Source organism: Mus caroli, chromosome 16, assembly GCF_900094665.2.
Source record: "Mus caroli chromosome 16, CAROLI_EIJ_v1.1, whole genome shotgun sequence".
Taxonomy (NCBI): Eukaryota; Metazoa; Chordata; class Mammalia; order Rodentia; family Muridae; genus Mus; species Mus caroli.
In genome coordinates, this window is record NC_034585.1 from 72,341,868 (window position 1) to 72,355,619 (window position 13,752).

Genomic DNA, 13,752 nt, shown 5'->3' on the forward strand with positions numbered 1-13,752 from the left:
GGCTCTTAAGATCAGTAGGCAAGTACCATAGAGACCAATATAAATACAATGAAGAATATCAGTCTTTGAATCTTTATGGTAAAATTTAAACGTTTAAAGTTTTAAGTCTTGTTTTGTGTTTTGTTTTTCTCTAGAAAAGTAGGCATGCTCAAAATGATCACATATAAATAAAGTTTAAGTGATTCTTGGGTTGTGAGTTTTGTTTATAAATTACAAATGTTTAAGGTCACTCTTCAGTATATATATATATATATATACATGTGTCTCTGTGTGTATACATATCTATCTATCTATCTATCTATCTAGAATTATAGAATTATCTCTATATACACACTTATACACACACACATATATGTGTGTGTGTATAAATGTGTGTGTACTGCATATTTAGAAGCTTGCAGTACCAAGTTGCATCTCTAAAGTATAGGAACATAAAACATGTGCTACCTTCAGTGAACGGGGCTCACCTTCCAACTCTGTGATGCCAGCAGTGGCCTCTGTTGTTTCAGGAGCCTCCTGGACTAATGTAACCAAAAACTCAAAAGGAGGTTTCTCATACTAGCTACAGGATTTTTGTTATTCCACAGTTCTTGTAGGGTACATTGTATTAGTTAGGGTTCTCTAGAGTCACAGAACTTATGGATAGTCTCTATATAGTAAAGGATTTTATTGATGACTTACAGTCTGCAGTCCAATTCCCAACAATGGTTCAGTAGTAGCTGTGAATGGAAGTCCAAGGATCTAGCAGTTACTTAAGCAGACGAGGGAGCAAGAGCGAGACTCCCTTCTTCCAATGTCCTTATATTGTCTCCAGCAGAAGGTGTAGCCCAGATTAAAGGTATGTTCCACCACACCTTTAATGTCAGATGACCTTGAACTTGGAGATTTAATCTTCTGGAATCCATAGCCACTTTGCTACAGGATCTCCATACCAAGATCCAGATCAGAAACTTCTATCTCCCGGCCTCCAGATAAGGGTCACTGGTGAGCCTTCCAATTCTGGATTGTAGTTCATTTCAAATATAGTCAAGTTGACAACCAGGAACAGCCACTACAATACATTGTCAGATCACATGGCATAATTTACTTCAAGGTGTGTGCAGGTGTGTGTGTATACATATTTAAATGTATTCTGTATAGTTTTAGGTATATATAAAATAATATTAATCCTCAAGGCTTTATCAAACAACACTGATAATTTTCATCCATTCCTCGTATATGTTCGTTGCTGAGGATTTAGAGCTAAGAATTGCAGAGGAGACAGAACATGTGGCATCTGTCTTTTTGGGTCTGGACACATCTCATTTGATATAATAGTTTAATGATTTAATTTTTTTTTCATTTGAATAGTCTTCTATTATGAGTAAGGACCACATTTTCATTATCCATCCATCTTGTCAAGGCTATGTAAGTTGTTTCTATTCCCCAGTTATCACAAATTGGGTGGCAGTGAACACTGTGGAGCAAGTATCTCTGGTGTAGGATAAGGACACTTTCGGGCATATAACAAGGAGCTATATAGCTGGGCCATATGGTAATGTATATTTTTAGATTGTTTAGTATTTTCACACTGATTTCCAGAGAGACTGCAATTCTCAATCTCAACAACAGTGAACGAAAGTCTGTCTTCTTCCACAACTTTGCTGGCATTTTTGTAATCCCCAATAAATACAGGTACAATCACAATTCTTGCATCTAGGACTCAGGGAGTGGCACATCAACGGGGTCAGAAAGATTGCCAGAGTCAGAATACCAGGAAGTTCGCTGTAAACCTTTCCTAGAGATGTCTGTACAAACAAGGTCTGAACAATGGCAATATCAAAGGACATGCCAACATTGAATAAGGAAAAGTACAGGGCTTCACCCTTAGACAACGCACTACAGGTAACTAATGACCGTTGGTAGAGGGAGAGTTAGCCTATCAAAGGAATTAGTGCCCTAGTTTTCCAAAGCAAAGTGGTCATTCCTATTACCATATACACACAATATAATAAAAACGTACCTAGCAGGTTATATTTATATATTTTCAACATATGCCCATGCATATGTAATAATAATAATTGGGAAAGATAAGGCTATCTATCACTTTGAGAGTGAGGGAATATGGAAGGAATTTGAGGAAGAGGGCTTAGGAGAAAGGGTGCTGGGAGTAGGAAGGGGAAGGGACTAAGTGCTAAAATTATATTTCAATTAAAATGTATGAAATATATGAAATAAAAGTACACTACAATGGACGTGAAACATGTTAAGGTTTTATTCTTATGTTTTATGTGCAGTTTCAAAGCTACTTTATGCCCCATTTTGTTTAAGAGAAAATCGTTACCATAAAGGTTATCACTCATAGAGAAATGTGCATTATTTTTATCCTTTTGTAGGACTGTTACAATGTAAGCTCTCCATAGCTGTCAGTCCTGGTGAGGGAATTGAACTAAGGCCGGATGTCCTCTTGCCTCTCTTCTAGATCTTTGGTGTAAGACCGCTCTGTATGAACAGTAATGGAAACGGGAATGACTGCCCCTTCCCATATTCTAACCTAGTTTTGCACCATTAACCTAACAGAAAGTGTCAGTATGATGCAAATGGGCTTTATGAACAAATAAATGCCAAGTAAAAGCAGACATGGAAACCTACACAGACATATATAGCAATCGAGCCAGGGGAAGAGTAATTCTCTCCGGGGAACAAGTCTCAGAGAAGATTAACAGTAACTATTTGTTTAAGAAAACTACCTCTACTGAGCAAAAGATTGAAGTAGGCGTCAGGGATTCACTATCCTTACCATCGAAATCCTAATTTCTCTGTTACGCATCAGATGGTGTGAATAGGGTCAGGGTTTCATGATCTTCACTGTGAAACAGGCAAATGAGAATTTCTCAGATGATTCCACCCTAACACAAGGTCTTTAACAGATATAATCTCAGAGAAGTCCTATATTTTAGTTGATAAGTGCAGAGCATATTAACTTTATTTAATTCAACAGAGGAGGTTGTGTAGAGCCAGGATGAAGCCTCCTAGCTTTAGAGAAGCTATTCAACCAGTGTCTCTCCTGAACTCTTTGTAACTGTTTTCACGAGGTTAAAAAAAAAAAAGCCCAAGAAAATAAACATGTTATCCAGTTACTTGTCTTTCAGTGTTAAGGAATCATTTAGCAATTTGAAGATATTTTCCACCAGGATTCTTGTCATGTCAGGATTTTTTTCACCCCCACTTGGAAAAAGAATGTCTTTTGTGCTAATCAATGTTCCTTGTTCAACTCCTGGACAGAAATCTTGGCTCTTTAATAACAGCCTTTTCTAATTCTGTTTTGTAATTGCAACAAGCCATCTTGGAGGATTTATCTGCAGTGATGCACGCCAGCAGTATGTGGCCTTTTCTTGAACCCATCAGGACGGAGCCTTTTCTTTGAACCCTTGGCTCCTTGGTGCTACTGACCCTGTTGCTCATTTATAACATGGGTGCCATTTATCACTTCCAGACTTACAGATATTGTTGTGGAAAGAGACTGAATGTAATCATTCACGCCACTGCTTCTTTCTTTTGGGGCCTTGCAACTTCCTTCCTCACAGGATACCTGATAGGGAGAGATTAGTGAGCAGGCTGTAATTCTATTGAGGGATTGTGATGTAACTGCATTGTAAACCATAAAGGGACACTCCAGAGATTTGAAATCACCAGAATGTGGAGATTAAGTTACAGCCACTACAGTGCCTCTCTGTCCGTCTGTGTGAGGTGATGGTTTGTAATCTGTCTGTAAAATATTACCTACCTGTAGAAAAACACTTCCTTTTATAACAGAGACCTTAATATGACTTCTGCAGCTTCAGAGCTTAAAAGATCTGATGCTTCATTTTTTTTAATAGACGCTTTTTTTTAATAGACGCTAACAGATAATTTAGAGTCCTTCCAGTAAGACAAGTCCTTCTTGATAATACATTTTTAATTTTAACAAACTTTTTGTTGGTTTTTTCCATATATAGATTGAGATGCTTGTTTTTAATGGGATAGGATCATGGTTTGTGGATATAAAATTAGGAGATATAATTTACTGAGGAAAAAATTACAGAAGGCTTAAAATTACAAATTCAAGGTGTTCATTACAATAACAGTGTTAAAGACAGGCAGTGCCACTATCTTATTCTTCAGTACTTTATAGGATTAAGTCCTATATTCATTTGGCTTTTCCTCCGATTTACACATCCTGTATGTGAATCATGCAAAGTGAAAATAAGCCACTTGTCTAGACACTTAACACTTAGAAGGGACTAATCCATCATCTCCAAGCTATCCACTCCATTAACCCCAAGCCTCTGTGCCTCTTGCAACTCCTCCTATATGCAATTCTTAGGGAAGAAGTTTTATGTGCAACATTTAATCTTTTAGTTATTAACAGTCATCACTTACTAAGTGTGGCAAAGAAATTTTGGGTAATCTGAGTTTTCTTACTACAGACCTTTCTAGAAGCCTTTTCTATATCCATAAACTGTGTCTCTCAAGTCCAAAGCCATAGCATAAAACAATTCCTGAATTCTTTGAGCTGGGTTGCCTGTAGCATCTCACATTCAATGTTGAGGAACCACCCTATGGCTTAATCATCTAGGCTTCATAAAGACACTGTTGAAGAAGGGTGATGGCAAGAAGCAGGGGCTTTTTAACTAAAAGCATTTAAGAGCATGACTAGCTCACTAGGACATCACATTCTGTAAGAACAAGCAAGATTGAGGATTTTAAAAACCTCTGCTAGTAAGTTAAAAATAGCAAGTAATCTATTTTTAAAGTATTTTAATACATAATCTTTGTATCTTCCAGTCAATCTGAAAGCTTTTTATCATCTCCATTTTTTTTCAGATGAATGAACTTAAGTTCACAAATAGATTAGTGGACTTTAGAGATGTCACAATCCCCAATTGAGGGCTAAGTAATTTCTTAAGATTTCACACTTATAAATCGTGGGTTGATTTCAACACTGACGTCCTTGCACTCTGATTGCACAATCTCCCTTCTTATTCTGCAACACTGCTCAGTAAGCATAGCTTGTCCTCAACTTCCTGGGTCTTAATTTCTATATATAAATCTGAAAATGCTCAATGACCTCTAATATCTCTTTAAGCTTTGAAATCCTATTGCGAATGTCCAGAATTTTTTTATAGCTCGTTTAAAGCTTTTAATAAAAGGAAAAAAATGTCTACCAGCAATACCGTGTGCTCAAAATAAATGTTAAAGTACATCCTCAAATATATGAAAATGATGACAGACGACTTTGATATAAGCCTCGGAGAGCTGAGAACAAGTTGTGTAAGCAAAGGCCAATATTACTCTGCTTTTATAAATATTAAGACCATTTGAACATGTAACTTACCCTAAACACTAAGGCTTTTAACACAGATTGAAGCAGAAAAGAGGGCATCTGTGCACTGCCTTTGCCTGGTCTTCCTTGCAGACAGATAAAGTGTTCAGTTGTGGAGCCTTGGCCTGTCTCCAGGAGGGAGGGAGGGCATGTCTAAAGAGCACGGTTGTTATTTTATTTACAGGGAACATTGAACTGCATAGATTTGGTCAAATGTCAAATGACATTTCTCCACTCTCATCCTTCATTTTAGCTGGTTTACCATGGTTTTCTCCTCTTGTTCTTGTTTCCACACAAGTGTGTCGAAATCATTCTCTTTGATTATAGCAAATCATTTCAACATTCCTGTACTATATTATCAACTGCACAAAATGGGCTTATTTGACTTTCCAGGGCTGGCATTTTGTACTACTATGCCATAAAAAAATCTCTGATTTATTTCCTAAAGTTTCAGAAGGTATCAAATTGCATAGTTTTCAAATTATGAGTTTTTACTTCTCTTACCATTCACCAGTGTATTCTCGTACCTTCCCTGATTTATTTTAAGTGAACTCCTTCTTTTTTCTTTCTTTGAAATATTTCCTACAACATATTTTGGTCATGTTTTTTCTCCATGACCATTCCTCCTCAAAAACAAAACACACAAAGAAAATAAAAATCAAAGCAAAAAACCTTAAGTCAAAGCAAAGCAAAGCAAAGCAAAACAATAACAACAACAACAACAACAACAACAACAACAACAACAACAACAAAACCAACAAAAACCTACCTAAAGTCCCCAAAATAATCATAAAGGCTTCTGAGTGTGTGTGTGTGTGTGTTTCTTGTTTTTTGGACAACTATTATTGGGCTTGGGGTATACCCTGGAGTGTGGTTCAAATACCAGATGACACTCATTGGAGAAAATGTATTTTCCTTTCTGCAGTAAATATTAAATGCAAATTGCTTATTGGTTAGTGATGAAAGCCCGTGTCTATTTTCTTCTCAGTACTTGGAGCCTTGTCTGGGTTTGAACCAGTGCAGGTTTGTGCAGGCTACCACGGTCTCAATGAGGTGATTTGGACACAAGTCCTGTTTGATTGCATTTGGGGTTTACCCCCATGACATGGAATCATATACGACTCTACGAAAGTGGCCAAGAACCTGAATCTTGGTACATTGTGAGCCTAAGGTTAAGCCTATTAGTATTTTTGCTAAAGGAACATAACAATAAAATTACATTGTGTGTGTGTGTGTGTGTGTGTGTGTGTGTATGCGCATATTACCAGGAATAAATTTTTTGAGCTATATCCAGATAAATTTTTATCAATGCTGTATTTTTCAATCTATATTTCTCAGCAAGCAGACATGTTTTAAGAATATAATCTACAATTTCTTCCTTTCCTCCAAAGAAGTATATCAGTATATTCTTAATGAGACTTTCAAGGGAGACAAAACTGAATAGGGGAATTACTGAAATTTACCAAGAATGTTTAATTGTCAGACCATGAAGTTGTTTCATATAGCAATATGCATGGAATGTCTTCCAAGCAAGCTTTTGTGCTGTTAACAAAGTTTGCTTCATATGTGACATGTTGAGGTTACCAAGTGGGAGAATAAGACAACTGTGAGTTAAGGACGCTTGGCAAAGCATCTTTTATTTCCCTTGCAACGTGGCAAGTAAGAGGACACATCTGTATTTAAATGACTAGCTGGGAAAAATATAGATGAACAGATCTATGTTACAAATGGATTCTTCCATGGAAACTCTATATGATTATGAATATATAATTGTCTGAGATTAACTGCAGTGCCCTGGGACATTCTGATTTACAAAGTATTTCCACTACATTTTGTCATTTATTCCTTTTTTTGTTTTTGTTTTTGAAATTTTTATTAGATATTTTGTTCATTTACATTTCAAATGCTATCCCCAAAGCCCCCTATGCCCCCCCCTGCCCTGCTCCCCAAACCTCCTACTCCTGCTTCCTGTTCCTGTCATTCCCCTGTACTGGGGCATATGATCTTTGCAATACTAAGGGTCTCTCCTCCCATTGATGGCTGACTAGGCCATCCTCTGCTATATATGCAACTAGAGACACAGCTCTGGGCGGTACTGGTTAGTTCATATTGTTGTTCCTCCTATAGGGTTGCAGACGCCGTTAGATCCTTGGGTACTTTCTTGAGCTCCTTCATTAGGGGCCCTGTGTTCCATCCAATAGATGACTGTGAGTATCCACTTCTGTATTTGTCAGGCATTGGCATAGACTCACAAGAGAGAGCTATTTTATAGAAATGATACAACCTAGGCATATACATAAGATATGGCCTCTAACTCTGAAGTCTGTGCTCTTTGCACAGATGTTGGCTGGTCTTAAGAACTGAATGCAAGTTGGGCACATAGGAATTTGAAAATTATAATGAAAGCATTTGACTTTTCAGAGCTATTAAATTCATCAAGACTTGTGAATAGTAGAAAAAAATCCATTGTGTATACATTGTAGTATGCTATAATTTTTAAAAACTCACAAATGTTCTTTGACTTTGGTTTGTAGTTTTAACATATTTTACATAGTAACTGAATATTTTCATTCTAGTGATATCTGTGAGGTTGTCAGCTTTCAGAAATCTGGGCGAGATGTTTATTTTCTGCACCTCTTCCACTTGCTAAAGACTAACCCTCATTGTTTTCTAATTTCCTTGTCTGGCAATGTTTATTTAAGCTTTGCTAATTTCTTCTCTCCATGTTTGTCCATTTTTGCAACACCATTTTATTTTTCTCCTTTTACATTTTCTTAGAGACTTTCCTCACTCTATTTTCTACTGTGATTTGAAGATCAGGATATTACGTTAATGCTGCCAAGAGCAAGATATAGCTGTCTCCTGAGAGAGCCTGACAAATACAGAGGTGGATGCTCACAGCCAACCATTGGACTGAACGCGGGGTTCCCAAGGGAGGAGTTAGAGAAATGACTGAAGAAGCTGAAGGAGTTTGCAACTCTATAGAAAGAGCAACAATATCAACCAACCAGATCCCCCAGAGCTCACAGAGACTAAACCACCAACCGTAGAGTACACATGGAAAGACCTAAGACTTCAACCGCATATGGAGCAGAGGATGGCCTTGTTGGGTATCAATTGGAGAAGAGGCCTTTGGTCCTGTGAAGGCTTGATACCCCAGTCTAGGGGAATGTGAGGGTGGAGTGGCAGGAGTGGGTGAGTGGATGGGGAACACCCTCATAGAGTAAGGGGGGAGGGTGGGATGAGGTGGGGGGGTTGGGGTGGGGGACAGGGAAATACAAATAAAGAAAATATCTAATAAAAAAAACCTGAAAAAAAGCTGGAAAAACATTAACTTGAACTTAAAGAACAGTTTTAAAAGGTAAGAAAAGGTATATAAAATGTAAGTATATATAAGAAAAGGTATATAACATGTAGTAAGGCTATGTATGATTTTGTCCAACATTTCCCACATATATGATATGTGATATACTTTGGCTTGGAGACATTGTAAAAAATTAAAAGCCACTCAAGTGAAGAGTGTTAAGGACTTGATAAAATTTTACAGAATTATTTTTTGAGTAGCATATTGTAAAAATTCAACTAGGCATGGGCTATATGACAGAATTAATGATTGTTTTCCTAATGATTGCTATTTGTTTTAAAATTTTTATATTAGTAGAATTAGGCCTTGTTAACATTTGCTCTAATGTTTATTCATATTAAGTATGTTCAGACTGGAATGAATTTAGTTCACCGAACAATCTGGCATTCAGTAAGGAGGTGAAATAAGGGTAGATTAAAAAAAAAATCATACCTAAGAGCCCAGTTAGCTTACTCTCCTGGGAGCTGTCCTTCAACTTCCAATCCATATAACGTTACATGTAAGATTTATTTTAAAGGCTCTTTTTCCTCATGAAAAATATTCTCACCAGTATTTCATGAACCAACTTACTACTAATAAATATTTAACATGAGCATGACAGATATGCTTTTGTATTAATGATGCGAGAGCGTTGCTGGCTCTTGCTTTGAGATGGAAAGCTTCATACTTCTCTTGTTTAAAATGAGAATGAAATTTTTTAATATATATTCCAGAAATCTCATTCAGGGTATTATTTGAAATAAAGAAATTCTCTATTTTCCAAATAATTACTTGATTGTTTATGATACCAGTTTAGAAGGCAATCAAGAGCTAACAGAATTTACTATCTGAATAAGGACAGAATGTATTTCTAATATTTCTGTAAATAACGTCAAAGGGAATATTTAATATAATACAGTGTTTACATAGAAAGAAAGTAACACACCTATACTTATATGTATATCAAATCTATATCCATATGTCTTTCATTTCCAATGACTTATCCCTATTGCCAACAATGTTTCAAATTTGTGGAGCACATACAAACAAATAACCGCATTCTATGACTATGCCGAGGGCAAAACATTTTTGGTTGAGAACACTAATTTCCCATTTCCTTGGTATATGTTGCCAGCAGAATTTCCCCAGAAACTCAGACTGTAAAAGTCCGAAGGGTCTCAAACATCACCCTTTATTGATTTGGGAAACTGAGACCAATAGCTGAGATGTTTCCGGAATTTCCTACTGCAGGAGACTAAAGAAAGTAGTGTTTTTCCAAACAAGGCCTTCTGAACCTGGTTGATGTTAGTTCTTTCAACTATTATCTGACACTCATACTCCCAAATGAGCTGTAATCATATACCCTTGAATTATCATCACAGCCATAACTTTCTAAGGACCAACACAAGCCAACTAAGTTGTCATATATGATGTCAAAGTTAATAAAATATGTACATATTTATATATTTAGAACTATATAATCTAAAGGTTTCTAATTGTATATAATTAAGAAATTTTACATGCCTGAAATAAGCATTAATTTCATTTCAAATTCAATGAATGCTCATACAAATATACATATATTAGAATGTAGGTATGCATAATTGGGATGGAGGTAGAAAAAAGGAAAGGAAAAGACCTTGTGTTAGGTTTTTAAAAGTAATTGTGTGAAATGTTTCCTGCATAAGCAAGGGGCCTGAGTTTGATACATAGAACTCATGGAAAGCCAGGTATGGGATCCTGTGCTTGCAATCTTAGGGCAGGAAAAGGCAGAACAAGTGGATCCTTGGGTCTCACAGTCTAGAAAGCCTCCCCTACTCAGTGGGATCCAGGGTAGTCAGAGACCTATCTCAAACATAAACAAAGCGGTGGATGGCACTTAAAAAATGACATGAAATTATTCTCATTCCTACACACATACACACACCAGAAAGAAAGGTTTAATTTCATTTAATTGTAGAAAAATGATTATTTGGTTTTCTATTTGATAAAATATCTATTTTATCTAATTTGAGTCTCTAATCATGATATCCTTGTAATATGGTGTTTGTTAAATTTGTGCTGTATGATGTTGTACCAACTTAAGATTTAGTACACTATAATTTTAAAATGCATTTGATTCATATGTCATTTCCTCATGGGTCTTCAATAACTTTCATCTCTTCCCCTCTTGATTGAAGGAAAACAAGATATGTTTGTATGGTTTACAACGTTTCCAAATAATCTATACTTGGAATAAATCCATCCTCATAGGAAGTGCCTTTTCACAGTTGTATGGACTTGCAAGCTCTGTACCAAACTTGCTCAGTCAATCATCACTAGCATGTTTAATAAATTAAACATTCTTATGAACTAGTTCTAGTGTGCATTTCAGGATTTTAGACAATACAAAGAGAAGAAATAAGTCATCATTCGCCCCTCAAGATTGAGAAGATGCTGGGGCTGGAGAGATGGCTCAGCAGTGAAGAGTACTTGGTGCTCATCCACCAGACCCGAACTCACTTCCAGAACCTATACCTAGCACCTTACAACTGCTGTAGCACCGTCTTGTGGCTTCTATGGATGCCACTATTCACATGTACATACACCCCCCACACACACACACACAGTTTAAGACCTATCTCTATATTTTAAGGGAAAGAGATATAATGTTTATAAAGATTCTGCCTGCATTTTTTCAAAAATGTCTGGAATTAAGCACTCACACAGTATTGTAAGGAACAGAGGAGCTAATTTATGTTTGGACAAAATATACTGATATGTACATCTGGTGTGGGCAGAGATGATTACTGCTGGACTATTGGAAGACCACGAGTCACCAAAATATGGCTGATACATTCTTCTGGGACATCTAAATGAAAACCCTTGGTCTAATGTGCTGTATAACTATTTCTGGCATTGTGCCACTATTGTGCGAGTTTTTTATAAATGTTGTTTTCAGATCAGAGCCCTTCCCCTTCCCCAGCTATACTGTGTATCTGTGTGTTATCTGTGTGTCAAGTGCATGTATGCTTATATCTGCCTGTACATGACCTGTGCTTGTCTCTGTGTACATGGGTGCTGCCCAGCCCCTGTCTGCCTAACAGCATACATGTTGGCGAATGAAGTATGTCTTATCTCTCTGTAACTCCTACATCTAGACTTACCATAACCCTCCTCCTTTCCAGGGATTGCAGTTTAGACCCCCACCCTCAAGTATCCCGTGCATCTTCCTATACTTTGATTCATTGGCTTAAGATTTAGTACACTTTTGTGACACAGAGCAGCCATGTCACCATTCCATCATTAGTAATTAATATAGCCCTGAAGCTGAACCAAGTATAAAAATTATTTTGGTAAGTTGATGAAAAGACAACTGGTAAGCTTTCATTTGATTCTGTATTTGTGCTCTGGCTGAGACCGAATGATGATAGCGAGGCACTATACTTAGTTAATGGAAACGTGTGTGTGTGTGTTCATTTTACTCTTATTATTTTAAATTATGTAGGAGACTGAGATATTTGTATATTTCCCATTTGCTAAAGCTAGGTCTAAAGGAAATGGTTACCACAAGTCCAGAATACACACTTCAGAAGAGTTTCTAAGACTCATCTTACTACTGATGGAATATGCACTTTACGATGTATGCAATATTGGATGAATATATTTCATTTGAATTTATTTAAGAATAAAAACATTTTACTTCTATTGAACATTAAAGTTGTTAGTGGATTTTGAGTAGATTTGAAAGTATGATGTATTGAGTATATTTTTAACCACAGAAGTATATATCACTATGCAAAAATGACTGCAAGTCCATCTTCATAATGCTATGGTTGTGTAAAATATTACATGTCGATCATGACCTTGATTCTTCATTTAATATAACTGTGGATGATCTAAACTGTGTTACACATTTATCTGTGTTATACTTTAAACTATAATTTAAAGTAGCTCTTGGCATCAACAGAGGTTGACACAATATTGACAGCTATTAGTCCAATAATTAATAACAGTGACATATAATATAATTGCACACATAATTGATATGAATAATAAATTAATACAACATTTGATTTCTAGAGGTTATAAGTTAATTGTAGATACAGAGAAAACAAAAAAAAATGTAGGCATTTTCAGTAGATTATTAAAAATAGTATGACAGACAGGAATAAGTACAAGGCTGCATCTAGCTGCTGATTAACCCATAGCAACATGAAGAAAATATAAAATGACATGTGCATATGACATCTTCTCACTTATGAAATTGGAAAAGATGCATGTAAGCAAATTAATCTTTGGTTATGTTTTCATTTCAAGGATTTTCTGGATTCTTTTTTCATTTCTGCTTAGTCCTCTCTCTCTCTCTCTCTCTCTCTCTCTCTCTCTCTCTCTCTCTCTCTCTCTCTCTATCTATCTCTCTCTCTCTAACTCTTTTGTGCTCATGAAACCTACTTCTTAATTCTTCAGGCTGCTCCTTTCTGATAAGCTGTGGAAGAAGTTCTGTTTGTACATCTGGAATTGCTCAAAGGTCACTGTAAGTGTAGTGTCTTTCTTACTGGCTTATTTTTCTCCAAGACTCTTTCCAATATGCCTGGAGCCAGAGACGTCTAGCTGGAGAATAGTGTTGCATGTTTGTAGAGACCTTATGGCTTTGCTCTCTGTTTGCTTTCTTACTGAAGAAGAGAGGTTTTATTCTGCTGGCTGTTAGGCATGAAAACTTGAAAAACAAGTTCTGTGTTGGGCAAATGTATTTCTGCCCAGTATGTTTAAACATTGCAGAGTAGAGCAAAGGTAGAGACTATGTTTTATAGTAATGTCTAATGAGTCAGGGTAAATATAATAATTTTTCTAACTTTATGGCTTCTGATTTATTTTTGCAGTAGCTTTCAAATTACCAGTAAAGTATACACAAACATTAGGTATTATTTTATATATTATATATAATATACCTATAATATTTGTATAATGTACAACATTTATAATAACCAAATAATATAGGTACTATATACCAGGGGACTAAAGAATTTTTCATGTTCTTCTTTAAACCTCTCCCTTCAATGGCATTTGCTGTCACATATTACTC